Source organism: Acomys russatus, chromosome 28, assembly GCF_903995435.1.
Source record: "Acomys russatus chromosome 28, mAcoRus1.1, whole genome shotgun sequence".
Classification (NCBI taxonomy): Eukaryota; Metazoa; Chordata; class Mammalia; order Rodentia; family Muridae; genus Acomys; species Acomys russatus.
This window is the reverse complement of record NC_067164.1, coordinates 42,521,917-42,548,334: the sequence shown is the minus strand read 5'-3', so window position 1 is coordinate 42,548,334 and position 26,418 is coordinate 42,521,917. Positions and strand designations below refer to the sequence as shown.

The window sequence follows — 26,418 nt, the reverse complement described above, 5'->3', positions numbered from 1 at the left end:
TCAATTCCTAGCAACCACATGGTGACTCACAACCATCTATAATGAGATCTGGTGCCCTCTTCTGGCCTGCAGGCACACATGTGGGCAAAATACTGTATTTAATATAGTATTAATAATAAATAATTATTAATAATAAATAATAATACATCTTATTATAAATAATAAATAATATATAAATGATAATAAATAAATAAATCTTTTAAAAAAATTAGAACCAGTACCCCTCCATTCTCCAGATCCCATGGGTGTCCTGGGCGTATGGCTCCGCGTCTTCCTGGGAGTCCCTCACTGGATGGGACTCACTGGCTTCAGGTTCCTGCATTCTCCTCTGTCCTGGTTTAGGACGTAATCCAACAGGGGCACATCTTGAAATAAGTTCTTTAGGAAGGATGTGAGGGAAGTGAACCTTCTGAGTGCTTTCATGCATAAAACTAAATTTCCTATATTCTAGTCCCTATTTATTATTGAGCTGGGTGTAGAACTTGGAGCCAAAAGTAAATTTTTTTTCCTGAAAAAATTGAAAACGTAGATCCGTGTTTAGTAGTGTCACTTTGCTGCCAAGTTTGAGTCTCAGTCCTTCGTCTGTGATCGCGTTTTCCTTTTTTTAATGGTTGTTTTGAAATTCCCTGGGGACTGGTACAGGCACTATATCAGTTGTATTGGGCCCTAGCTGAGACCTTTGGATAGTTCTTTGGGTTTTTTTTTTTAATACTTTAAAAAGTTATTCTTTCACCTGGCTGTGGTGGCACACGCCTTTAATCCCAGCACTCGGGAGGCAGAGGCAGGCGGATCGCTGTGAGTTTGAGGCCAGCCTGGTCTACAAAGTGAGTCTAGGACAGTCAAGGCTACACAGAGAAACCCTGTTTCAAAAAACCAAACCAAACCAAACCAAACAAAATACTTAGAACTCTTTTTTAACTCAGCATCCAGGATATACTGACTTAATAGTTTGTTGTGATCTTCTGTGTCCTCTTTCCTGGGCTTTGTCAGATTGTGTGTCTCTTGGATTGGTTCCTTGTCTCTCATATACTTTGTTTTTGTTTGTTTGTTTGTTTTTTGAGACAGGGTTTCTCTGTGTAGCCTTGGCTGTCATGGACTCCCTTTGTAGACCAGGCTGGCCTTGAACTCACAGCAATCCGCCTGCCTCTGCCTCCCGAGTGCTGGGATTAAAGGCGTGCGCCACCACACCCGGTTCTCATGTACTTTGTTATGTCCATCTTTGTATCCTTTTTCATAAGGTGTCAAAGATAACTTGAGGAGGAAAGGGTTTACTTTAGTGTACAGACAGGTTAAAGTCCATCGTGAAGGGAAGCCTGTCCTGGTGCCAGACGTCTGTGTGATTTGGGACAAATGACTTGTGCTCATTAGTCCTGAGTTTATTGTTGTTCACATACAAGAACAGGGCAGAGTTACACCACCTCCTCAGTAAATAACCCTCATTATTGGCAATTGTAAGAAGTTAGGCAGAGCAAGTTCATTGTCAGGAGTCTTTGGCCATGAAACGATCTGTGCCTCACATCCTTCATCCTGACGTTGCAATAGCCCCAGCCAGCCAGCATCAGTCTCCATCCGCCACTGTCCGTGTATAGCCGGCTGGACAAGAGCCATCTTTTTGCTTTGCCAGAAACTCTCTTGGCAAACGGGTTTCCCTAGAGATGGCTGTTTAATTTTGTGGTGTAGTGTATGGTTTGGTGGAAAAGAAGGGGGGGTTGGTTAGGGAGGGTTCCATATACTACCTGTGTCTCAAGAGGAGATGGAGGTGAAAGAGGGTGGAAAGCCTTACTTACAGTTAGGCTGATTCTGGAAACGAGTTTGAAATATGCATATATTTATACGGAAATAAAAACTTCTGCTCCAAGAAAAGACTTGATACCCTATGAGCATATACAGGGGGAGGAAGTCCCCCTCAGTCACAGTCATAGGGGAGAAGAGTAAGGGGAAAATGGGAGGGAGGGGGGAATGGGAAGCTACAAGGGATGGGATAACCATTGAAATGTAATATGAACAAATTAATAGAAAAAACTTCTGCTATGTATTTAAGATAAACATCTTGCAAGATTTGTCATTTTGGAGCTTCTTAGGTTTGACTTTTTTTTTTTTTTTTTAATTTCCTGAGATAAATTCTCACACTGTAGTTCTGGCTGGTCTGGAACTTGTATGTAGCTCAGGCTAGCTTCAAATGTAGCTCAGGCTGGCTTCAAATCTGGGAAAATCCCCTGCTTTAACCTGACTTTCCCCCCATGCTGAGATTACAAACTTAAACTGCCTTTTATCTTAAACTGGTCTCACAACTTTTAAGCTGTTATTAAAAGAGCAGTTGTTAGGACTGGAGATGTGCCCCAACAGTTAAGAACACTGGCTGCTGGTACAGAGGACCAGGGTTCAGTTCCCACCACCTACTCCAGTTCCAGGGAATCTGACATTGTCTTCTGGTCTGTACAAGCACTGCATGTGTGTGGGGCACACACACGTAAGTGAGAGTGAACCTGAAGACCATAAGGTTAAGGGGCTGGAGAGATGGTTGAGAACACTGGCTGCTCTTCCACAGCTCCTGGGACCATTCTCAGCCCCCACACGATGGCTTACAACCACTGTCATTCTAGTTTTACGGAATCCGATGCCCTCTTCTGTCTCTGTGGGCACCAGACACATATAAAGTTAAAAACTTACAACAAACTGGCACATTATACAAGATATTTCAAAAATATATTCCATTTTCTGACATTTTGGAAATAAGAAAATACATAGGAATTTAAATTAATTAGAATTAATTCATATATTCATAACATCTCAGTTAACATGTTTGTTTAATTTTTAAAAAATTATCTTAGAACCAGAAGTTGAAATTGAGTTTCTTTTCTGTTTTTCTTTTTGTGGGTGGGGTAGGGCAGGGAGGCAGCAGCTCCCTTTGTGTCCCAGGCTGACCTTGAACTCACTGTGTAACCACTTGGCCTCACACTGGTTACAATCCCCTATCTCAGTCCTCTGGAGTGCTGATGTTGCAGGCACGAGCCACCAGGCCTGGCCTAACATACCTGAAGTTTTTTGATTGTTTGTTTTAAGGTTTTTTCGCAACAGGGTTTCTCTGTGTGACAGCCCTGGCCTCCCAGGTGCTAGGATTGATGAAAGGTGTGCACTACCACGCCTCGCACACCTGAGGTTCTTACACTGCAGGTGTGGATCCAGTTTATGCATCTGATTAAAATTTCATTCTGGCCAGGCGTGGTGGTGCACGCCTGTAATCCCAAACACTCAGGAGGCAGAGGCAGGTGGATCTCTCTGAGTTCGAGGCCAGCCAGGTCGACAGAGTGAGTCCAGGGCAGTCAAGGCTACACAGAGAAACCCTGTCTCGAAACACCCCCCCCCCCAACCCATTCCGTTCTACCACTGGCTGGCCTTATAAACTTCATTGTCTTCATTTCTCTCTGTGGAACCATAAGCCCAAAAAACCCCTCCTTTGTCTTGGTGTTTTATCACAGGAGCAGGAGGTAACTAATCCACTGGCCATGCCTGTCTCCAGAGGTTTTAGGTAAAGAAATTCTTCACACTTTTCTTTTTGTTCTTGGAATTTTTTTCTTATTAATACAATATTTATTTGCCTTCTCTCTGTCAAATCCTGAGCCAAGCACTTCCCCAAGACTTCCTGGGGAGGTACAGGAAAAGGAGCGTCCAGGGCAGAAGGGATACAGAGCTGTGGGAATGGGGACAGTGGGGACACCTGGCCACTGGTTTCCTTCCTTCCGCTCTCTCACCCCATGTTACCTGGTTGTCTCCTTACTGATCTCTCACACTGTTAGACTAGCCCAGTATGGAACCTGTTCAGATTGTCTTTTTACGTAATAATGTGCATTAGACTGTTTTTTTCTGAGTGCTGTAGTCCTTATGAATGGCAGGCAATCTCTTCCCCCCCACCACTCCCAGTCATAGTAAATGACTTAAGGTTCCTGCACATCTTTTTTTTCTTCTTTTTTTCCCTGCACATCTTTAATATTTATTAATATTTATATTAATTTATATTAATATTTATTTATTTATTCACTCTGTGTACGTGTGTAACACACTTAGACTCATGCCACAGAACACACATGGTGGTCAGATGACTCCCAGGAGTCAGTTCTTTCCTTCTGCCATGTGGGTTTTAGGAATTGAACTTGAGTTATCCAGCTTGGTGACAAGTGACTTTATGCACTGAGCCTTCTCATCACCTCAAGATTCTCCTGTGTCTAGATGGTTTCGCTGTTGTTGAGTAATATTTCTCTGGCTAAATGTACCACAGATTAGACTTGCATACATGCAGGCAAAACACACACATAAAGAATAAAACTAAGTAAATTTGTAAAAAATAGTTAAAAGAAAACATGGGTAAGTGGGGTTATTGTATTTAATGTCTACTCCATTCCCAGAATCCACAGTTGAGTAGGAAAAGTAAGCAAACACTGGGAGGAATAACTGTTACATCGGGGCCTTTTTTCTGGCTTTTGTAGACAGGATTTCTCTGGGTAACCTCGGCTGTCCTGGGCTCAATTTGTAAGCCCCAAGTGCAGCCAGAACTACAGAGAGAAATCCTGTCAGTCTGTTGTCCTACCCCCTCTCCTGGCCCAAAATGCAAATAAAAGTAAACACAGAAAGAAAAGCTATACAGGAAAGAAGAAAATATGTTCCACAAAGAGACTTACCCCAGGGCTGGAGAGATGGCTCAGAGGTCAAAAGCACTGCCTGTTCTAAGGTCATGAGTTCAATTCCCAGCAACCACATGGTGGCTCACCTCCATCTGTAAATGAGATCTGATGCCCTCTTCTGTCATGAGGCACACATGCAGGCAGAATACTGTATAAATAATGAGGGGGAGACTGACTTATCTTTCCCCCTCACTTTCCCTCATTTCCACTTAACCACCAACAAGAGGATACAGTGTGATTACACTGCTACAATGTGAGGTAACAGGTGTAGCCATTTGTTAAAACTGTAGATCCGGGCCTGGTAGAGGCCTGTAAACCTGGGATTTGGGGGTGGAAGCAGGAAGATCAGGAGTTTAAGGTCATCTTTGGCTACATAGTGATGGGAAGCTAGCCTGGGCTACATGATGAAACACTGTTTCAAAAAACCGAAAGTCAAACACAGGTGTGGGCTCTAGGTCCGCTGGAAGAGAGCTTTCCCAGCCGGTATCAGACCCTGAGACCAGTCCCCAGGAACTGAGTGTGCTGGCACAGCCCTGAGATCCTAAAGCTTGGGAGGTAGAGACAGAAGAGTCATAGGTTCAAGGTCATCCTCATCTACATTGTGCTGAGAGCTTATGGAGACCCTGTCTCAAACAGAAACAAAAAACAAAGCAAAAAACTTTCAGTTGAAAGATTATGGATACAGCTCAGTGCTGGGATGCTTACCTGGTGTGGTTGAGGGCCAGGGTTTGATTTTAGCACCTCAAAATTTTTTTATTTTGTAATTAAGATTTTGCTTTCCATTTCACATAAATATTAAAGACTTCTCTTTTTAAAAATGGCAGTCAAGCTAGGCATACCTGTAATCCCAGCATTTAGAAGCTGAGGCCAGATGAAGATGGTCATGAGTTTTGGGCCATTCTGGGTGCTAGGGTGTCTCACACAAACAAACACAACAAAACACCAAGTGGGAGGAGTGAGGAGACAAGAAGGCAAAAGTGATATCAAATTCCTAAATCTTGATAACTTGTTGAAGCTGAGTGGTTGGTACCAAGGGGCTCATTGTACTGTTCTTGGTACTTTATATGGGTCTGAAGTTTTCTATGAAAAGTTAAGAGGCCTCCTCCTGCTTACCACAGGCTGTGTTCTTACACTGACTGTATAGAAAGAGGAGGCAAAGGAACCCCGCCCCATGTACACCCCAGCCTAGGCCCTCCTGCCTGGTCTGTATTGTGAATGGGGAGACATGAAAAAAAAAAAAAAAAGAAAAGTTAAGAACATAATCTGATGCCATAAAGTGTCTTTCTGTTGAGGCCTGTTAGATGCAGGTTTTTCTGTTCCTCAGTCAGAAGCATTTCAGACATTGCACTGCTCCTTGTAAGGGCTCTGTTTGTTTGTTTGTTTGTTTGTTTGTTTGTTTGAGACATGGTTTCTTGAGTAGCTCTGGCTGACCTGGAACTCATTCTGTAAACCAAGATGGCTTTGAACTCACAGAGATCGGACTGCCTCTGCCTCCTGAGTGCTGGGATTATAGGCATGGACCACTCACTACACCTAGCCACCTTTTTTTTTTTTTTTAAATGATTTGTTATTTTTGTTTTATGTGCATTGATGTTTTGCCTGCATGCGTCCATGTGAGGGTATCAGGGTGCCTGGAACTGGAGTTACAGACAGCTGTGAGAGGCTGTGTGGGTGCTGGGAATGGGACCCAGGACCTCTGGAAGAATAGCCCGTACTCCTAAGTGCTGAGCCGTCTCTTAGGCCCAAGGACAAGTTCTTACGAGATGCCAGCCAGCTCAGACTTGAGTCCCTCTTGCCATAGCTTCCTGACTGCTGGAATTGAAGGTGTGTGTCATCATACTTGGCAAAATATTTGTTCGTAATCTTCAGTCTTCCATTAAGACCAATGGTGAGATTTTAGTGTGCCGGATAGTTGTGGTCACCCGTCATCTGGCTGTGCATCAGGGCAGGGGTTCCATCCTCACACACACTGCAGGGGACCGCAGTGGCTCACATACACCACCGGCAACTACCATGACTAGGTGTTTTCTCCCGGCCTCAAATGAGAGATCACCTAATGTGATACCTAAAAAGCTTACAGACTAAGCCAGGCGAGGTGGCGCACGCCTTTAATTTCAGCACTCAGGGAGGCAGAGGCAGGCGTACCTCTGCAAGTTTAAGGCCAGCCTGGTCTACAGAGTGAGTTCTAGGACTGCACAGAGAAACTCTGTCTCCAAACAAAACAAAACAACACCCCCCCACCCCCCGGCAAAAAAACAAAAACAAAAATCCAACAAAGTGTACAGACTGGATGGCTCAGTGGGTAAAAGCACTTGCCTCTAGTACTGGTGACCTGAGTTCAATGCCTGGGACCCGCACAGTAGAAGGAGAGCACTGACCGCCTTAGGCTGCCCTCTGACCTCCACGTGAGTAGCATGGCAGCAGAGAAAGGGAATGCCATGATGAGATTTGCAGGAAAAACGACTCTCTGAAGTCTGTTCTCTGTAGTTACTGTAGACAACTAAACCTTTTCTTAGTTGACCCAGGAAGACATTGCCTTTCTGGAACTGACTGAAAGAGCAGAAATGAAAAGGGAGCTGTGAGTACAGGCAGCTGGAGGTAAACTAGCCATGCGGCTGGGTCACGAGACACCGGCTACAGGAGGTGAACAGTGGGCTTTACGCCAGTGTGCCCAGCAATAGTGACGCGGACAACACATCTGAGAAACAGTTACATGGTGGCTAGAGTGAGGGTTGTGGGGAGAGAAGGCAGCATGTAGGTGGGTTTCGGTGCAGAGTAAAATCTATTCATGTATGTATGCTGTGGTAAACATAACCTTGAACAAACAAGAAAGTTTTAACTGACTGAAAGACAAATGAAGATGAACTTAAAAACAGGGTCCGTGTTGGAGAAGACCTGCAGATTTCAGAAAGATTATCAGGAACGAGAAAGCCACCCAAGTTGTTAGTACACTTTCGTCTTGGCCAACTACACAGGTAAACTGAATCCACTGATGACTCTGAAGAAATGTGTGCCAGGCTGGCATCTGTGTTCAGCCCAAATGCTGGTTCCCGGCACAGATTGGTTAGTCAGGCAGAGCAGTTCATCTGGAAACCTGCTTTACCACAAGATTCAGAAATTAGTTAAAGGAGAGAGTGGTAGAGCCATGTTAAACAAAACAACACAAAACAGAAGGAAAAAATACAGGTCACTGTATACATAATAAAAATTTTTAAATGCTATTTAAAACACTAATATATTAACATTTTGTGACCTGGTCTCTTATAATTCACACTGGGTTCTTCCTTTTAATTTTAAGTTTAAATTTTTATGTATATGAGTGTGTATGTGTGCAGTGCAATGCAGTGCCCGTTGAGGTCAGAAACAGGTGTTGAATCTTCTGGAACCAGAGACGTGGACGATTGTAAGTCACCGTGTGGGAGCTGGGAACGAACTAGACCTGAGTCTTCTGCAGGAGCAGCAAGTGCTATGAACTGCTGAGCAGACTCTGCACCCCTGCCTCTGCCTCTGCCTCTGCCTTCCATGCACAAGTGTTGGGGTTGCAGTCACGTGCAACCACGTTCAGCCCCCACGATTAATACAGTCATCTTTTTAAGTTTGAAATGCTTTTTCTGTTTTGTTTTGCTTTGCTTTGTTTGTTTTTTATGGTGGTGTCTCTGAGGATGGTGGGAATCAAGTGTAACAAATTGGCAAGATTAACATGAGACTATGATGTTCTTCGTCAGTGATCTGGCTGGCACATGATGGAAGGACAGTCCAGTGGCTGTCACAGCCCTGTGATGTTCTTGGGAGCTGAGAACAGGATACTGTTCCTTGCCTTGAACATTTTATATAGAATAAATTGCTTGCTTAGTGTCTGGAAACCAAGGTTAGGGTGCTTTCCTGCCTTGTGCTTTTTATAGATGGCTTGCACACACTGTCTGCTTGAAGTATCTACCCAAACACCCACCTCTAACCCACCCAACACCTTTTCTCTGTAAATATCTGGAGAGAAATCTACAAATCTTGCTCTGGACAGGTGTACATTCCCTGATGTCAGCACGGGGCTACATAAAAGTGATTCCACTAAAGTACCTTCCAGGAGTGATTGCTCAGCATTTAAGACTCAAATCTGGGCTGGGCGTGGTGGTACACACTTTTAATCCCAGCGCTAGGGAGGAAGAGGCAAGTGGATCTCTGTGAGTTCGAGGCCAGCCTGGTCTACAAAGAGAGTCCAGGTCAACCAAGGCTACACAGAGAAACACTGTCTCAAAAAACTAAACCAAACCAAAACAGAGAGAGAGAAAGGGGGAGGGGCTGACTCAAGTTTGGTTTCCAGAACCCAGATGGACCTGCTCACAACTGCCTCTAGCTCTAGCCCCAGGGGATCCTGGTCTCCATAGACACCCTCCACACACATGCCCATATTGACATATATACATATGAATAAAGATAAGCTATTTTTATTTTTATTTTTCCAGAATGTTCCAGAGCTGGCTGACTTTAATTTTGAAACAGCTTTTGGCTACAGACGTTCAGGTTTAAAGGCACATTCCAAACTACAGGGAACTCTATCATTGGCAGGAGACTGGCCTTAGTTCTTGCATGGTTTTGTGTGGGGAAACGAAACAAATGATAAAACTATTTTTAAATGTACCTTTTCGAGAAGCCTATGTGCTGTACGAGCTGGGACCTTTAACAGTGCCTTTCAGTTACAGATGGCTTCAGGGGCTCCCTGTGTGTGCGACTCCTGACTCAGACATCAGCTCTGTGCTCTGGGTTTTGTTTTACTTTCTGCCCAACCCCACAGAACTGTCCTTTCTTTCTTTTCTTTTCTTTTTTTGGTTTTTCGAGACAGGGTTTCTCTGTGTAGCCTTGGCTGTCCTGGACTCATTCTGTAGACCAGGCTGGCCTCGAACTCACAGAGATCCACCTGCCTTTGCCTCCCGAGGGCTGGGATTAAAGGCATGTGCCACCGCGCCCGGTTCTGCAGGTGCAATTTTTAAAGCTATTTTATTTGGGGTCTTCTACCTCTACCTTCATCCGACCCTTAGTGTACCCTGATCCCTTCCAAGCACCAACACTAAGCAGGTGAGAGAGGGTTAGAGAGGAAAGGGGGCACAGAACTCTATAGCCTGCTTCCTGCTACTTAGAGCCGGCGGGTTCCCTGGGGTAAGTCCAGTCTTTCTTGTCAGGATATCTCCAAATCTCCTCAGACCACAACAGCAGCAGCTGGGAGCTGCAGAGGGAGCATCCACTTTCTTCAGATTGTTCCTGCCTCTCTCCGGGCTCTGACATTTATACCCTCTCCAGAGTCCCCCGAATTAAACTCTGCAGTGGCTAAGATCACATCCTTGGGAGTACAGCTGACCGTCATAGTTAACAGCTGTGGAGGAACTAAAGCCGCGCCATATCCCACACCTGGGTTTTGAAAGAAACCAAAACTCTTCACTAGCCACTTAAAATATAGTGGCATACCTTCCTAGTCCCCATCCCGAACCCCTCTGCCTGCCGTAGCCTGTGTGCACCTCACCTCATGGGTTTTGGTCTAAGATTTGCACCTTATATTTTCTCTGTGTGTCTTCTAGGTTTAATCTAATATGCTTAGCTTTGAGAATATCGGGGTTTTTTTTTTTTTTTCTTTTACGCTCTTTCTCAGGGAAGTCTTTCACAGTTTGTCTGCCCAGATTATTTTTCTGTAGCGTGAAAAAGTAGAGCACAGAACTGCTTTCTCAACGCAGCCGTCCAGTCCCTGAGGGCTGGGACAGAGCCTCCTTCTATCACTGTCCGGTGGTGGAACCCTGGCTGCCTCTAGCCCCTGCCAGGCATGGCTCGGATCCGCCTCCCAGCTCCCCGGGCTTCTGTGTGTAATGGCTTCCCAGCCTATTCTCCTCTCCGTCACCATGCCCTACACCCCTTCCTTCCTCTCACAGGCTGGCTGCTGTGAGAGGAGTTGCCCCTCCCATGCACTGTGTTGTGAGGCCTGCCTGGGTTCTCAGCTTGCTTCCTCACTAGTCAGCTTAAGCAGCAGTGCTGTCTTTCTTATCCCTCCCGCGTCAACCCACCAGCGCTACCCCTGCCTTCGTGCTATGGTTTGCTCTGCCCTGATAAGACATGGAGGCGCAAACCACAGATAGGCCCCTCACTGGCTGACCCTCCAACCCAGCGTGTTGACACGCTGCAACCCACTGTCCAGTACCGAGTTCAGTGACATCTTCCCCGGGGGCGCTGTTCTCAAAGTCCTACTGCCTTTGTCGTCGCCAGCCACACGTGCTCTTTAGAGATCCTCTCCTGGACGTGGTTTCTAGTGTGAGCTGGGGTAATTATATTTTCACATCCTGTCTGGACTGTAAGCTCTTGGGAAGAGAGGCAGAGCCTCAGGCTGAGCCCCTCCTGCTGTTTGTGCCCTAACTAGATTTGGTTCAAATAACACATTATTTTGATTGATGTCAGTCTTCCCTCAGATGAAACTTCTGTGCCGAGTTGTTTTATACTTTTTTATTCTAAGGTTGATGTTAATCACATTATCCCTTGGATATATATAAACAGATGGTTCTTCCTTGGGCGTCTAGGCACTTTCTTGGGTCTCCTTCTGAACTGCGTAATTTTAACTGTCTGCTTGATATAACCTAGGATTAACTGTGAGTGGATTTTTCTTTGTTGTTTTTCTGAGACAGGGTTTCTCTCTGTAGACTTGGCTTTCCTGGACTCTCTCTGTAGACCAGGCTGGCCTCGAACTCACAGAGATCTGCCTGCCTCTGCCTCCCAAGTGCTGGGATTGAAGGTGTGCACCACCAGTGACCATTGCTGGTTCATTTTTTACAGTGAGCCTTTGCAGTTTTTATAATTAAAAGGTAGGTATAGATCTATTTGGAAAATAAAATTCAGTAATAAGACTTTAACACTACTAAAGTCTGTTAATTGAGCCTATCTGTATCAGTGCCCCCCACTAACACCACCCTACTGTTAACAAAACGTACAAAACAGTGGTGAGAATTTGCTAAAGGAACCATGACTTGTAAACCACTGTTAAAACAGCCCAAGAACACTGAAAAGAATGGAATAAAAAAAAGTCTGTGTGCATCCTTGCCTACACACAGCAGAGTGGATGAAATAAAACAAGAGGTAAGAAAGAGAATGGGCTAGGTAAATACCTATCATTTGGCTAGATGCAGCGTCATAGCAACACAGGAAACACTGTTAAAACTAGACTAACAGTGTTTACAATGCAGAAAGAATGCATACTTATTATACATGTCTCTAAAGAAAACTGCCTCTGGAGGACTTGAAAAGCAAATGCATAGTGCAAACAGCTCTTCTAGTATACTGAATTATACACACGTTTTAAAATACAGCTGCAAAAAAACCTGAACTGTTTCAGGCGGTCAGTTAATTCCGATTATTGGTGTCCTGAGAGATCTGAGTAAAAAGAAGACTCTGGAATCCGAGCCCTTTCTCTGTCCTTCACAGGCCTGGGTAGTTATGCCCTAAGAATGAAGGACACCGTTAGCTTCTCACAGACTCATTAGAACAGGCATGCTGGGGGCATGGCCCTCCTGCGGGAGATTGCAAAGCCCGTTCCAAGAAGCCATTAAGACAAACTACATGTCTCTCTCCACTTTAGCCCCTGACAGCCACCAATCCATTTTGTGTCTCCGTGGATTTGCCTATTTCAGACAGTTCATTTGAGTAGAAATCATACATTTTTTGGCCTTTTGAATTGGGTTTCTTTCACATGTATAAAGCTTTCAAGGTTCACTCTTGTGGTGTGCACCGGGACTCCAGGGTCTCTTGTGGCCCAGGCTGACCTTGAACTTGCTATGTAGCGGAGACCTTCCTTCCTCTTTTGCTTTCTGAGTGCTGGTATTAGCGGCATGTACCTCCGTGCTCGGCTTCTGTGGCTCTGGGAATTGAATCCAGGGCATGTGTGTGTGCTGGGCAAACACTCTACAGAAGCTCTAGGTCCACACCTTCATTTTTTTTTTTAATGATCAAGCAATAACCCATTGTATAGGACAGCACTCACCGGTTAATAGGTATTTGGATATTTTCCTTTTTTTTTTTTTAACTGCTGTAAGTAATGCTGTTATGAGCGCTTGGAACATATCCAAATTCTTGTGTGGACATTTGTTTTCAATCCTTTTGACTGTGTACCTAGAAATGGAACTGCTGGGTCATATGGTAAGTTTTTCTTTAACCTTTTGAGGAACTGCCAAATTGCTTTCCAAAGCAGCTGCTCCAGGGTCCCTCCCTGCCAGCCATGTGTAAGAGTCGCCTGCCTTTTGGCACCATTTCCAGCTCTCAATGCAGGACTTGCTTTGTGGTAAACGCTGAGTAGCTGCCACATTTTCTTGCTGATGTCCTCACGTCAGGGAAAAACCGAAATAAGTGAGATGAAGGGTGATGCGGTCTAAACCTCCAGGAGATTACTGGGACCTCAGATAGTATCACAGCTCCGTGGCCGTGGCTACGGCCTGGGTACAGCTTGCCCCTGAGTTTCCCCCTGTACCAGCACGGAGGCAGGAGAATGGCAATATCGATGTGTTCTTTATTTTCTCCACCAGGCTGGGTGAATGATGATGATCAGAGAAAATAAAGTAGAAAGGAACAAAATACAAGGCTCTGCGAGAGTAGGGGCCGCGAGGCACGGCCAGGCCGCTGGCATGTACTGTGTTCTGCCACTAAAGCTTCTTATACTGCTGCCCTTGTGTTGGTTTTGAAGCCTAAAGGAACATTAGAGGTTATGGATTCACTCACAGAACAGGCTGTGGAGCGAGGTACCCAGGTTTTATAGTTTACACAAAAGAGGCTGATACAGGAAGGGTTAATTGGATATTTCTGCTGCGTTCTACTTAATGGCTCAGAATCCATCTTTGTGGTATTCTAAAAGCAGAAACGTCCCCCAAAATGTGGATAAAAGTGGGTAGACCAGTTTTTCTCCTTTTTTTTTTTTTTTCATATCATGGCTTCAAGAGTGTGTCCTTTAAGAGTTGGAGCACACAGGGCCACTGACAGGCAGAGATAACTGATCAGACGCCCGATAGGACAACCAGGATCTTGGCTCAGCCTTAATGCTCCCACGTATCATTTCATGAGTTCAGTTATGGTTACAGTGAGTCAGTATTAATCTTGCAGCATGTTTTGTCATGACTGTGGAGGACAGAAATTACAGTTAAGCTAACTCTATGGTCTCTTGCTTGTATGTGCACATGACACTGTGGGTCTAACAGTCTGTTTAGTCAGCTATACCAAAACAACAGCAAAAAGACAGTGTATATTTTAAATGATTAAGCCTGTCCTGTGACTTTTTTTTTTCCTGAACACTTAGATTATGAACAAAATTTGAAAAGGGTTGGACTCTAAAGAATGCAAGCTCCGGCTGGAGAGATGGCTCAGCCGTTAAAGGCTAGGCTCACAACCATAAATATAAGAGTTCGATTCCCAGCGCCCACGGCTGTCTCTCCAGCCACAAAAAAAAAAAAAAAAAGAGTACAAGCTCGAGCTGTGTGCATTCATTGAGCCTTTGAGAGGAGTGTGGGGTGGGCTTGAAGGTCCAAGCAGGTGAAACCCTCTTTAGGTACCTAACATGTTGTAATGCTTTAAAAAATTACTTTAGGAGCTAGGGAGATGGCCCAATGGCTAAGAGCACTTGCAGCTTTTACAAAGGACCAGAATTTGCAAAGCATCCACCTAGTGGTCCACAGTGATCTGTGATTCCGGTTCCATGGGACTTGACGCCTTCTGGCCCCGATAGGCACCAAGTGCACACATGGTGCCCAGACATGCGTGCAGGCAAAACCCTCATGCACATAAAATTTTTAAAAATTATTTGTATATTTTTATGTAATACTTTTGTGCTCCACCTGTCTCCCGTTAGTCTAAGAGAAACCTTTAGTTCTACGCTGAAGCATAGGTTTTTAATTTTTTCACTAATGTAGCTGGGCGTGGTAGCACACGTCTTTAATCCCAGCACTTGGGAGGTAAAGGCAGGTGGATCTCTGTGAGTTCAAGGCCAGCCTGGTCTACAAAGAGAGTTCAGGACAGCTGAGTCTATTACACAAAGAAATCCTGCTTCAAAAAAAAAAAAAAACAATAAATAAATAAATACAAATTTTTTTACTAATGTAATTTTTTTGAGGCGGGGGTTAAAGACAGGGTTTCTCTCTGTAACTGCCCTGGCTGTCCTGGACTCACTTTGTAGACCAGGCTGGCCTGGAATTTACAGAGTACTGGGATTTAAGGCATGTGCCAACACGCCCAGCTCACTAATGTAATTTTATTATAGTACTGTGAGCTATAATCATAATTTAAAAAACAAACTAGCTGGGCGGTGGTGGTGCACACCTGTAATCCCAGCACTTAGGAGGCAGAGGCAGGCAAATCGATGTGAGTTCGAGGCCAGCCTGGTCTACAAAAAAAAAAAAAAAAAAAAAAAAAAAAAACCCACTACCCCCCAAAACCCACCCTACCACTTATGGCCCTATTACAACCCAGGTGTCCCAAAGTTGCCAGGATGCCACTGCATCTTGCAATCCCTGCTACTCAGGGAGGCCAAGGCAAGAGGACTGAAAACTCAAGGTCAGGCTGGGCAGCACAGGTGAGACCTTGTCTCACAAACGTTGTAAGGGACAGAAAGATGATTCAGCCATTGAGATCGCTGGCTGCTCTTTCAGAGGATGCAGGTTCCATTTTTAGCACCCACATGTTGACTCACAACCATCTGTAATCCCAGTCCCAGGGCATTTGATGCCCTCTTCTGCTCTCCATAGGTGTACACACATGATGTGCATACATACATGCAGGCAAAACACCGATATACATAAAAAAAAGGGGAGGCTGGAGAGATGGCTCAGAGGTTAAGAACACTGCCTGTTCTTCCAAAGGTCCTGAGTTCAATTCCCAGCAACCACATGGTGACTCACCACCATCTATAATGAGATCTGGTGCCCTCTTTTGATATGCATGCAGGCAAAAACACTGTATACTTAATAAATAAATGAGTCTTTAAAAAAAAAGTTGACAAAGTTTCTCTGTGTAGCCCTTGGCTGTCCTGGAGCTCACTCTGTAGACCAGACTGGCCTCGAACTCAGAGATCCGCCTGCCTCTGCTTCCCAAGAGCTGGGATTCAAGGTGTGCGCCACCACACCCAGCTGACTTGAAAATATTTGGGTTCAAGTTTATCTGTATTTACTAAGTGCTGGGGTCAGAACAGGATCCTCAGCTGCCCGCACCCCAAGTACAGAGTGCTTTCTCAGTTAACTGTAATACTGTGATTCCCAGCTGGATCAGGAACAGCACCAAAACCTCTGAGGACAAGGAAAGACCGGCTGACTCACACATTGCTCCTGGGCGTGGAAAGTGCCTAGTTGGGCACTTACTTTAAAAACTAAACATGTAATTGTCACATGACATAGCAGTCATGCTTCTGCTCCTTTATTCCAGGAAAACTAAAACTTGTTTTGATGAGCCGGGCGGTGGTGGCGCACACCTTTAATCCCAGTACTCGGGAGGCAAAGGCAGGTGGATCACTGTGAGTTTGAGTTTAGCCTGGTCTACAGCGTTAGTCCATGACAGCCAAGGCTACACAGAGAAACCTTGTCTCGAAAAAAAAAAAAAAAAAAAAAAAAAACTTGTTTTGACACAGAGGTCCATATAAAGGTTGATAGCAGACCTTGTGTTACCTCACTCTCTCTCAGTAGGAAAGCTTAAGCAAGCTCCAGTGCAAATAGATGAGGGATACTACTCAATTTGTTAATTTAATAAATTAAATTTAAAAAGAGAGTTCTACATCTTTTTTTTTTTAAAAAGATTTATTTATTTATTTATTATGTACACAGTGCTTTGCCTGCATGCACACCTGCAGGCCAGAAGAGGGCATCAAATCACATCAGATGGCTATGAGCCACCATGTGGTTGCTGGGAACCGAGCTCAGGACCTCGGGAGTGCTCCTAACCTCTGAGCCATCTCTCCAACCTGAGTTCCACATCTTGTTCTGGAGGCAGCAGGGAGAGACTGTGTACCACACTGGGCACAGTTTGAGCATATATGACCTTGAAGCCTACCCCCACAGTGACACACTTCCTCCAGCAAGGCCACACCTACTCCAACAAGGCCACACCTCCTAATAGTGACACTCCCTGTGGCCAAGCATTCTAACACATAAGTCTATGGGGGCCAAACCTATTCAAGCCACCACAGTCTCCTAATCCATTCAGGCTTTATAAATGACAGCTATTTTTCAGGGTTTGGGGGGTCTAGGAAGGCCAAGATAAAGGCAAGCAGATGCAACACTTAGTGAAGGCCTGCTTTCCGGACTGTGGAATGGCGCCTTCTGCCTATGCCCTCACATGGGAAAAACCAAAGAAACACGCTAGGGCTTCTTTTAGGAATATTAATCCCTCGCACTGCATGGTATCTGCACACAGCAGTTCTTTCCTTCTGTGTGTTCAAAACACAGTGGGATAGAAATTCACTATCTGGCATCGTTGGTTTCTTGGCTTTGTACATGTTAAACCTGGTATTTCTAGTGATACAGTTTATTTTATAATGTATATATTTGTGGGTGTGGGTGCCCTTAGAGGTCAGAGTGACTGGTGAAATCTTCTGGCTGAGAACCTTGAAGTTGTCATGGCTATCTCTAAACCAAGGAATAAATAAAGGGCTGGGGAAAAAAGCGCACTGGCCATTTCTGAGGGCTGTTTTTAGAAATCCTGAATGCTGAACACATGTGACTTGGACAGTAAAAGAAAGGACTCATTCCTTAAATAAAAATTTATTGACTTTACAAAAAAAAAAAAAGACTATTAACCCCGGGGCTGGAGAGATAGCTCAGAGGTTAAGAGCACTGGCTGTTCTTCCAAAGGTCCTGAGTTCAATTCCCAGCAACCAGCAATAGATGGCTCACAACCATCTATAATGAGATCTGATGCCCTCTGATAGTGTGTAGGCACATGCAAGGAGAATACTGTATAAATAAATAACAAATAAATCTTAAAAAAAAAAAAAAAAAAGAATATTAATCCCGAGCCGGACGTGGTGACGTATGCCTTTAATCCCAGCACTTGGCGGCATGGGGTAAGGCAGAGGCAGGCAGATCTTTGTAAATTCATGGCCAGCCTGGCCTACAAAAAGGGTCCAGGACAGCTAAGGCTATTACATAGAGAAACCTTGTCTGGAAAAACAAAGCAAAGTATTAATCCCATAAGTGAGGGCTGCAGCCCCAGGTGTAGCTGCTTTGTCTGGATACCATCAGCTTGGAGAGTAAGGCAGAGACTCAAACCAGTGCAACCTGGATAAATCTACAGAAAACTATGCTGAGTGAAAGAACTAAAACAAAGACAAAAAAAAACAAAAAAACAGCTTAGGGGCTGAAGTGGTTAAGAGCAGTCTTTCAGAGGGTCTGGGTTCAGGCCCTCTCACTCACATGACAGCTCACAGCTAAGTGCCTGTAACTCCAGTTCCAGGAAGCCAAACACTTAGGCACTCCCTAGGCATCAGGCATGCGCGTGACACACGTCTACACATAAAAAGTGACCAGTCTCAAGCACTTGTCAACTGTGTGAGTCTTATGACAGCCTTGAATTTGTAGAGGTGAGAGCTGATTGATGTTGCCAGGGAGTGGGAGGGGCACTGAGGTAACTGATTGTAAAAAGGCTGGCAACTCCTAGTGACAGAGCTTCTGTGTGGGGGGGGGGGTGGGGGTGTCGTTCTTGGTTTGGTTTGGTTTTTTTCAAGACAGGGTTTCTCTATAACAGCTCTGGCTGCCCTGGAACTCCCTCTGTAGACCAGGCTGGCCTCGAACTCACAGCAATCCGCCTGCCTCTGCCTCTGTGTTTTGACTATAGTGTGGATTCACATCTTGACAGACCATAAGTGTATACAAGTAAATAGAACCACCTCAACACCGTCTACACATGTGTGACGTGTGTACACTTAAAACAGGAAGTCTGGAGCTGGCAAGATGGCTCGGTGGGTAAAGGTGCTCCCTGTACGCCCGGTGATCTGAGTTCACTCTCTAGAACCTACCTGCTGGAGATGTGTCCCACACATGGAAATAAATTAAATGAATAAAAGCTGGGTTCTGGCATCACACACCCCTAAATTCTGGTACTGAGCGGACAGAGGCCGGTGGGAATCTCTATCTCTGCGAGTTTAAGGGCAGCCTACTCTACGGAGGGAGTTCCAGAAAGGCCAGGGCTACATAGTGGGAGCCTGTCTACAAAGAAAAAAACAAAACAAACAAAAAACAAAAATAAGTGAAAGGAATTAAAGCAGGAGGCCTGAGTGAAAATCACTGAGTTATAACCCTTATTGGAGTTGTTTTATTATAATTTTGCAAAATGCTATGATTAGGGAAACACTGTGTTAAAGGATTTCGTTGTTATTTCTCAGCAACTACATATGATCCTATAATTATGTAAAAATATTTTAAATCCAAGTTTTAATAAGTAATTTAAATTTATAGCTGGGCGGTGGGGGCACACCCCTTTAGTCCCAGCACTCAGGAGGCAGAGGCAGGTGGATCTCTGTGAGTTGGAGGCCAGCCTGGTCTACAGAGTGAGTTCCAGGACAGTCAGGGTTATACAGAGAAACCTATAAAAAAACTTTACTCATGTAGGGACGTGTGGGGACAGATGTCATAAAGGACAGCTTGTGAGAGTTAGGGCTCCTGCCAGGTGGGCCGTCAGGATTGAACTCAGGGGCTCAGGTTTCATGGTGATCCCCTTTACCCACCAAGTCCCCTCGCCGGACTGTTGAGACGTTTTGAGATGTGTGGCAGCGTGTTGCCTGTGTTGTCCTTAGCAGGGACTTATTGCTCATGAGTCGTCCGTTACTCAACGGAATCTTGGAAGGGACAGGACTCAGCTTGGTATAATCTCACAGTGGCTGACTAGGTAGCCGGTCTCCCGTAGGTCTGCATCGTCTGTTTAGTTTTTGTTTACAGTCTCTCTCCCAGGTGTGGGAACTTTTAAGGCAAATGCCCCTGGCTAGCAGGTGGCTTATTTATGGTTCAGCAGATAAGATTCTTGCCACACAAGTCTAATGATCGGAGCCCTGGCACCTTGACTGCCACAGTTGTTCTCTGAGCTCCATATCGTCCAAGAACGCGCACGCGCGCGCACACACACACGCAAATAAGCAAATAAAATAAATATGATTCCCAGGCCTCATCCCAAAGATTCAGATTCAGTAGGTCTTAGGGTGAACTCTTGAAACTATTTTACTTTTTGTTCTTGGTTTTTTGAGACAGGATCTCTCTGTGTCACCCTGGCTGCCCTGGACTCACTTTGTAGACCAGGCTGGCCTCGAACTCACAGCGATCTGCCTGCCTCTGCCGGGATTAAGGCGTGCGCCACCTCAGCTGGCTTTAAAGAGTGAGTTCTTATCGAGTGCATCCGCAGGCATGGATGAGGGGCTGAGTTTGTGATGAGCACATAAGGAGCCTTTAAGTCCTTTCGTGGCATAGAGGAATTACAGTTAGGCGAGAACTTTAATGCCAATTTAACTGATAAAATGTTCCGATCACCCATGTGTTGAAAAAAAGGACTTGACCAAATTCACTGTGCACTTGCCCTGAGGACTTGGAGCACAGTGGGCTTGGCACTGGAGCCTGTTCCTGTTGAAGAGGCCCTGCCCACTTCTTCACTGCTCTTCCTGAATGACCACTCCAGACTGCTCTGTTAGGAAGAGGCAAAGCCTCTTGCTTAGTGACTGTGTACAGGAGGCTCTGCTTGGATTTTACAAGCTCTGAAAACAACATACTCATTTAATTCTGTACTTTTTGGAAATGGAGTTTAGTAGATTAAACTGATTGTTTCTTGTTCTTGTTAATAATTATTACCACCATCTCCATCACTGCCACCTCCTCCTCTGCTTTTTTCCCTAAAGCCTAGTATTTTCTTCTGGCTTTTTTGTTTGTTTGTTGCCATTTTTTTTTTTTTAAGAGAGGGTCTCTTTGTTGTCCAACCTGGCTCATATCACTTAGCTATTCCTAATTGTTCCGTTTCCTATCTTTCTTTTAAAGAGTTATTTATTATGTGCTCTGCCCACATGTGTGCCTGCCCACCAGAAGAGGGCACCCAATCTTATTGTAGATGGTTGTGAGCCACCATGTGGTTGCTGGGAATTGAACTCAGGACCTCTGAAAGAGCAGACGGTGCGCTTAACCTCTGAGCCATCTCCCCAGCCCATTTCCTATCTTTCAACATTACCTTTTTGTTCCTTTCTTACTGCCAGACTCTGGTGTAATGCCTTCCTAATTAGCTTTTTCTTAATATTTAAGAGATAGACATTTTTTTAGTATTTGAAATTTAGATGTGTTTAAATCTAATAGTACTTCAATAATTGGTATTTTTAAAATATTTTTACTGGGGTATAATTTTTATACAATGAACCATTTTAGTTTTCAGTTGTATAGTCTGACCAACACCTGAATTATGTTGATGATCTCGTCTTCTTAGAAACTGCTCAGCCAGGCATTGGTAGCACACGCCTTTAGTCCTAGTACTGGGGAGGGCAGATCTCTGCGAGTTCAAAGCCAGCCTGGTCTACAGAGCAAGTTCCAGGACAGCCAGGTCTACACAGGGAAATCCTGTCTTGAAAAACAAAAAACAAAAACAAAAAAAAGCCACCAAACAAACAAAAACAAAAGAAAAAAGAAGAAAAGAAAAATAGGGCTGGAGAGGTGGCTCAGGGGTTAAGAGTACCGGCTCTTAACTTCCAAAGGTCCTGAGTTCAATTCCCAGCAACCACATGGTGGCTTGCAACCATTTATAATGAGATCTGGTGCCCTCTTCTGGTGTGCAGGTGTACATGCAACCAGAACACTGTATACATAATAAATAAATCTTTAAAAAAAAAAAAAAGAAGAAAAGAAAAGAAAAATACATCTCTTATGTGGCCACTCAGCTGATTTTTTAAAAATTTGCTATAATTTTTAAATTACTAGCACACCAAAACACAAAGTAGTATTTTAAAGCTTAAAAATAGGGAGAGTGGTGGGAAATGGCTCATTCAGTTAAGTGCTTCCAAGAGGTATCTGGAACTCATATTAAATAAACTAATATGAAAATATGGGGCTGAGTGTGTAGCCGTTGGTAGAGTGCTTGCTTAACAGGCTCGGGGCGCTAAACCCAACCCCCAGCGTGCTACAAACAAGACTTGGCAGTGCACACATGTAATCCCAGCATCTGGGGACAGAATCAGAAGATTAGAAGTTCAAGGGCGTCCTTGAAGGCTGGTCGTCTTCTGAGTCAAGGTCTAGCTGGGCTCGCCAACTCGCCAGCAATGTTCCGGGTCCCTGTCTCCACCCCTCAGCATTGGAGCTGCACGGACACACAGCCATGCCCAGCTTTTATGAGGACATTGGCAGTTTGAACACAGGTCCCACTGACCCATCTCCACCAGCCCTTGCTTATGTCCTTTGCCTGTGAGATGCATGTTGCATACTTAAGAAATTGTAGCATTTCACGTTTAATCGATATGCTATCCATTACCTTAACTAAGCACTGTAGGTAATTCTATCAGTGTATTCTCTTTTTTCTTTTTTTTTAAAGATTTATTTATTTATTTATTTATTTATGAAATGTTCTGCATGCATGTAACACCTGCAGGCCAGAAGAAGACACCAAATTTCATTGTAGATGGTTGTGAGCCACCATGTGGTTGCTGGGAATTGAACTCAGGACCTTTAGAAGAGCAGGCAGTGCTCACCTCTGAGCCATCTCTGCAGCTCCCCTATGAGTGTATTTTCATGAGGGATTCTGGGTAGTTATTTTTTTTCAGCATTCCATTTAGGCAAAGGGAAGCCTGTGATTGCCTGAGCTTTCTTTCATGTGTTATGATAAGTAATTACCAGTGGAAGAGACTACAACTCTGAAAATGCCTCCTGCGTTTTCTTTATAAGTTTACTCCCAAGTAAGCATTGCTGTGATCAAAACAGCTGTCATTTTCCCCTAAGAACTTCCTCTAGGTTTTATTTTTTAGCCTTCTTTAGAATTTGAGAACTGAGAAAGCAGTTTTGGATTAACACCAATTCAGACAGGACTGACTCCTGCCTGGGAATTCCAAAATTAGAGAGGGCCGTCTGTTTTCATGGTTGGAAATATTTTCAAAATATGATTTTGTTTGTTTTGTTGCAGAGTCTCACTTTATAGCTCTGGCTGCCCTAGAATTCTGTTGTCTAGGCTGGCCTCCCCCTCACGGAGCACCCCACCCCACTCCTTCCCAAGTGGTGTGATTTAAAGGTGTATGTTCCTATGCCTTACTGGAAATATTTTATCATCATAAATTAATTTGTTTTGTTTGTTTTGTTTTCTCTGTAGCCACGGCAGTCCTGGAACTAACTCTGTAGGCCAAATTATCCATCAACTGAGAGATCCACCAGCCTCTGCCTCCTGAGTGCTAAGATTAAAGGCATAAGCCACCACAACCAGCTTACAAACTGATTTTTAAAACAATATTTGCGTGTGTGTGTCCATGTTCATGTGTCTGAGTGTCCATAGAGGTCAGAGGTATTGGATGGATCTCCTGGAACTGGGGCTACAGACAGTTATGAGCTGCCGTGTGGGGCTGGGAACAGAGCCTGGGTCCTCTGAAAGAGCAGCTAGTACCATCCTTCTAGCCCCAACAAACTGGTTTGTTTGTTTGTTTGTTTGTTTTTCGAGACAGGGTTTCTCTGTGTAGCCCTGGCTGTCGTGGATTCACTTTGTAGACCAGGCTTGGCTCAAACTCACAGTGATCTGCCTGCCTCTGCCTCCCGAGTGCTGGGATTAAAGGCATGCGCCACCACGCCTGGCATTTTTTTTTTCTTTTAATTATATGTGTCTGCATGTAGTTGCCCACGGATGCCAGAAGCATGGGATCCCTTGGAGCTGGAGTCTTAGACATCTGTGAGCTGGCTGACATGGCTGCTGGAAACCAAACTCGGATCCTTTGCAAGAGTTTTCTATGCTCTTAGATTGCTGAGCCATCGTAATTAAAGTCTATTCTAAAAAGCAGTGCCACTATGAACATTTTTCTTCAGACATCAAAATAGATAAATGTGAGAGATTCTCACTCCAAGAACCTTGAAGAGGTTATACGTTCATATTCCACGGACCTAACCCTGACGGCCCAGCTTAGAGTCCTTTGTATTTTCTTCTTTTTTTTTAATTTTTAAATTTTTTATATATTTTATTAATTTATTCATATTACATCTCAATTATTATCCTGTCCCTTGTATACTCCCATTCTTCCCTCCCTCCCATTTTCCCCTTCTTCCCCTCCCTAAGATTATGACTGAGAGGGACCTCCTCCCCCTGTATATGCTTATAGGGTATCAAATTTTTTCTTCATTACTTTCGGTCAGACACAAAGAATTCAGCCTTGGTAGCTCTTAAGATATGTGATATTGCTGGGCATGGTGGCACACACCTTTAATCCCAGCATTCGGGCAGAGGCCGGAGGATCGCTGTGAGTTCAAGGCCAGCCTCGTCTACAGAGTGAGTCTAGGGCAGCCAAGGTTACACAGAGAAAAACTGTCTTGAAAAACAAAAGAAACCAAAAAAAGATATGTGATATTCTGTGAGTTCGAGGCCAGCTTGGTCTACTAAAGCAAGTCCAGGACAGCCAGGGCTGTTATACAGAGAAACCCTGTCTCGAAAAACCAAAACCAACCAACCAGCCAACCAAAAACCATATGTGAGTTCGGTGCAGTGTCACACACCTGTAATCCCAGCACTTGGGGATGCAGAGGCAAGTAGATTTCTGTGAGTTTGATGCCAGCCTGGTCTATTTAAAAAAAAAAAAAAAAAAAAAGATATGACTTTGACCTCGATCATCCTTCTTTAGGATCTTTAAAAATGGCCTCTATCTGTTCTCTTCTTGCTAGTACTTTGGTTTTGTAGACACAACCCTGGCATACTGCACGTTGTAGGATTCTGAGGGGCTCACTTGTAAGGTCTGTTTAGTGTCCACCCAGTCTCAGTGTCCCTGGGCTTTCGTCAAGCTTCATGCTAAAAATTCAGAGAGCATATTTTAAAATATGCCACTGGCAAAGAAATGAAACTGTAGCCACCTGTAGAGCTGGATTCTGGGGAGGGTAAAATAAGTACATTTGCAAAAAACATTGTTAATTTTCACAAGCTTTTGGGAAAACATTATAACATTATGTTATCTTAAGCCTCTTAAAACTGCAAAGCTTTTGACCTAGAAATGTCACTCACTGAAATCCTCTCTGAAGAAACAATCAAATACTCAGGCAAAGGTTTATGTATTTAATGCAGCAGGCGGTGGAGGAGAGCAATTACAGGTCTTAATTCAAAGTCAGGTTCTGTTACTTAGAACAGCTATGTCTTTGCTTAACCCTGACGTGTTTCTCAGTGGCTGTATTTGTAAAATGAGGGGTACTCCCCACCTTGTTCAGTTCTCGTGAGAGATTCATGGAGTTCCCTCGTGTCAGTCAGTTACCCCAGCAGTGTAACACCACCCCCCAAACTCAGTGGCATACAAGAAGCTCTTGTTTCTCCCTCTCACGTGACTACACAGCAGCTGCTCTCAGTTGAGCTTGTCTCTGGGACACGGCTATGGTTCATGTGGACTGTAGTGTCCTTATTCTCCAGGGGTCAGTAAGCTACCAGGGATGTGGTTTTCTGTAGGCACATCTCACTGGACGCTGTACCACGCTCACTAGCAGTCACTGGCCAAGCACATCCCATGCTGAACCAGCATCCATGATGCAGAGGAGAGAATGTAACTTCCAGACAGTTCACAGCTCATCAGACTCTCTCTGTAATAATCCAGACTGTTTTAAGCATTGGCTTTGATGGCCATATGGTCCCTGCAGCATTAGATAGTATTGGGGTGATTGGGGTGATGACTGTAAAGTAAATAAAATCTTGTTTGTAAAAGCAGGTGGCACTTTGGCTCATGGGACAAAGTTTCCTAACTGTTGACTAACTTATTGTAATGGCTCAGAAATTTTAAGAGGATTAAATTTTAAGTTTATCTTTGTAACTTTAACGTATCTAAAGTGCTTATCAGTTCCAGGTGTGGAACAGCACTAGCGATTACCGATTGACAGTTAATAGCATTGTTTTTTGTTACTGTTGCCTGAAAACTTCTGGCAAAAGACGTCTTCCTCCCCTCCAGACCCGAGAACTGTAACTCTGTGTGTTATTTTTAAACAATAAAAATCCCAAATTGTTCGATTTTACCAAGGAAGGCCCAGGAGCCAGATGCTGGGGGTGAAAACCTGTAAGCTCAGAGAGGCGGAGAAAGCACCCAGCTGACCTTCCTACTCAGCTCACATCTCAGAGGAAAAACCAAAAAGCCCAGAGCCAAAAGCTTGCTAGCTCAGCTGAGAGCCCAGGAGGAAAAGCCAAAGAGTTTGCCAGCTCAAAGCTCAAAAGGCCCTTCTTATCCACGCTGTCTTAAATACCCCTCCACTCAAAGTCCCTCCTACTCTTTAATCCCTGTCAGCTGGTTCCTTGCTCCGACTCTTGACCTAGGGTTCACTTTATTAAATCTTGTGTACTGAAAGCTCTTGGATTAAAGGTCTATGGTTGGGCTTAACCACACCAAACAAGAAACAGGGTTTTATAGTTCACAGTCTCAGAGTTCACAATTGGATCAAATATCCTGACACAACTGGGAACCTTGGAGAGGGGCCCTGGGCCTTAGCCTCTGGACCCGGGTCCTGCGGACGCTAGACGATCCTGGCTCGGCTTCGTCCTTCCAGCCCCATTGTGCAGTGGTGCCTGGACGCCCTCGAGGGAAGAA

At 44.5% G+C, this 26,418-nt stretch overlaps 1 protein-coding gene and 2 non-coding genes across 3 annotated transcripts in view; all 3 read left to right on the top strand.

Moving 5' to 3' along the window:
- Window positions 1–26,418, top strand: part of Dipk1a (divergent protein kinase domain 1A) — a 64,648-nt gene that overhangs the window by 15,633 nt on the left and 22,597 nt on the right. The window lies entirely within an intron of this gene.
- On the top strand, window positions 5,776–5,908 carry LOC127211123 (small nucleolar RNA SNORA51). The gene has a single exon (XR_007833398.1). It is a non-coding gene; the product is annotated as a small nucleolar RNA SNORA51 (small nucleolar RNA).
- Window positions 17,060–17,196, top strand: LOC127211119 (small nucleolar RNA SNORA8). Its single transcript, XR_007833395.1, has one exon. It is a non-coding gene; the product is annotated as a small nucleolar RNA SNORA8 (small nucleolar RNA).